Source organism: Hylobates moloch, unplaced genomic scaffold, assembly GCF_009828535.3.
Source record: "Hylobates moloch isolate HMO894 unplaced genomic scaffold, HMol_V3 SCAFFOLD_18, whole genome shotgun sequence".
Taxonomy (NCBI): Eukaryota; Metazoa; Chordata; class Mammalia; order Primates; family Hylobatidae; genus Hylobates; species Hylobates moloch.
In genome coordinates this window covers 54888920-54892150 of record NW_026652293.1, presented here as the reverse complement: position 1 = coordinate 54892150, position 3231 = coordinate 54888920, and positions in this window count along the sequence as shown.

Genomic DNA, 3231 nt, shown 5'->3' with positions numbered 1-3231 from the left:
ACACATGAAAAAATGCTCATCATCACTGCCCATCAGTGAAATGCAAATCAAAACCACAATGAGCTACCATCTCATACCAGTTAGAATGGTGATCATTAAAAAGTCATGAAACAACAGGTCCCAGAGAGGATATGGAGAAATAGCAATACTTTTACACTGTTGGTGGGACTGTAAACTAGTTCAACCATTGTTGAAGACAGTGTAGCAATTCATCAAGGATCTAGAACTAGAAATACCATTTGACCCAGCCATCCCATTACTGGGTATATACCCAAAGGATTATAAATAAATCATGCTGCTATAAAGACACATGCATACATATGTTTATTGCAGCACTATTCACAATAGCAAAGACTTGGAATCAACCCAAATGTCCATCAATGATAGACTAGATTAAGAAAATGTGGCACAAATACACCATGGAATACTGTGCAGCCATAAAAAAGGATGAGTTCATGTACTTTGTAGGGACATGGATGAAGCTGGAAACCATCATTCTCAACAAACTAACACAGGAACAGAAAACCAAACACTGCATTTTCTCACTCATAGGTGGGAACTGAACAATGAGAACACTTGGACGCAGGGTGGGGAACATCACACGCTGGGGCCTGTCATGGGATGAGGGTCGGGGGGAGGGATAGCATTAGGAGAAATACCTGTTGTAAATGATGAGTTAATGGGTTCAGCACACCAACATAGCACATGTATATATATGTAACAAACCTGCACGTTGTGCGCATGTACCCTAGAACTTAAAGTATGATAATAAAAAAAAGACATTTGCTTCATAATCTAGTCCAGTTGCTCCAATCAGAAACCTTGGGGTCATCCTTGATTCCCTTCTTTCTCCCACCTGCCATCCAACACATCAGCAAATCCTTTTGGTTCTATAGTGGCAATATCTCCTGGGCTACTTCTTGTCATGTAGGCTGCTGCTACCCTGATGTGAGCTACCAGCATCTCTCTCCTGGATGATTGCAATAGCTTCTGAACTATTCTCCCTACTTCCAACCTTGCAGTCTAGTTTGTTCTCTACCAGTTGCCAGAATGAACTATTAGAACATGTTAGATTATTTCCTCTTTCTGTTCAAAACCTTCCCTTGGCCCCTAAGCTCACTCACAGTAAAATCTAAAGTCATACAAAATGTTTCAAGGCTCTAAATGATCTGGCCCCAGTTCCCTCTCTGACTTCATCTCCACTTTCTGCTCAGCTACTCTGTTCCAACTACATTGGCCGCCTTGCCAGTTCTCAAAGAGGTCATGCATGTCCCTAACTCAGTTTCCTCTGCCTGGAATGTTCTTTAGTCAGACATCTGCATGGCTTTCTATTCGTTCCTCCAGGAACCTTATCAAGGAGGTCTTCTATTACCATCATATTTAAACACCACACCCTCTTCCCTCTGGCTCCACAACTCTTTATTTTCTTTAATTTTTTTCAATGTTTTTGCTGTGATAAAATAAACATAATATAAAATGTACCATCTTAACCATTTTAACTCTATTAATTATATGTATTAAATATATTCATAATTAAGTACATTCATAATGCTGTATAAGCATCACCACCACTGATCTCCAGAATTCTTTTCATCTTGTAAAACAGAAATTCAATGTCTATTATATAATAAGTTTCCATTATCCCTTTCCCCCAGCCCCTGGCAACTACCATTCGATTTTTTGTCCCTATGATTTTGACTAGTCTAAGTAGCTCAGATAAGTGGAATAATACAATATTTGTCCATTTGTGACTAGCGTTTTTACACTTAGCATATCTGCAAAGTTCATCCTGAATGTGTCAGAAATTTTAAAGAATATGTCAGAATTTTTTCCTTTATAATACTAAAAACCCATTGTACATATATACCACATTTTGCTTAATGCATTATCCATTGATGGACACTTGGTTACTTCCATGTTTCAGCTATAATGAATGATGCTGTCATGAACATGAGTTTACAAGTATTGCTTCAAGATCCTGTTTTCAATTCTTTTAGGTATCCAGAAATAAATTTCTGGATCACAGAGGTATTCTCTATTTAATATTTTGAGAAACCATCGTACTGTTTCCCCAATGGCTGTACCATTTTACACTCCTACCAACAGCGCACAAAAGTTTCCAATTAATACACATCTTCACAAACTCTTGTTTTCCGTTGTGTGTGTGTGTGTGTGTGTGTGTGTGTGTGTGTGTGTGTGTGATGGTAACCATTCTAATGGGTGTGAAATGTATCTCATTGTAGTTTTGATTTGCAGTTCCTTAATGATTAGTGATACTGAGCATCTTTTAATATAATTTTTCCATTTGTATATGTTATTTAGAGAAATATCTATTCAACTTCTTGGCCCATTTTTGAGTTGGCTTTTTGGTTGTTGAGTTTTAGGAGTTCTTTATGTCTCAGATTTATTTTTATTAACAGTAATTACCACCTCCTAAAATGTATTTATTCATGTTTTGATATCCTCATTTTTCATCTCCTCCAAATCCCCTACAATAAATGTAAATTACGTGAAAGCAGAACTTTGACGAGGAGCAATATAGTATTTTTAACATGGCTTGTTTGTTTCTAAAACTTCACAAGCAGACAATGTCAGCCTGCTCAAAATCCTATATTGATTATTGCAAACTGTAAGCTCCATGACTGCAGGTCTTCTTTGTCTGACTTTATCTCCCTCTGTCACCACTGCCTAGTGCAGTACCTGCTAAATGGCATATACACAATAAGCAATAAGCCTTTTTTTCTTTAACAGCTTTGTTAGATTTAATTTAAGTACCTAATTCACGTATTGTAAGTGTAATATTCAATGATTTTTAAATTGGATTTATAGAGGTGTGCAATCAGCACCACAATCTAGTCTTATAATATCTCCCAACCTCCAAAAAGTACACTCATGCTCATTTTCAGTTCATTCCTACCACCATCCTCAGGGGCCAAGCAGTTACTGGTCTGCTTCCTGTCTCTATAAATTTACCTTTTCTGAAGATTTCATATATACGGAAGCATACAATATGTAGTTATTTACATATGGCTTCTTTCAGTCAGCATAATATTTGTGAGGTTCATCCATGTTATAGCATAAATCAGTAGGTTTTTTTTTCCTTTTTATTGCAGAGTAGTACTCCATTACATGGATATACCATTTTTAAAAAATCGATTTACTGCTTGATAGACATTTGGATTGTTTCCATTTTTTGGCTATGAACATTCATGTACATAACTTTGTGTGGGC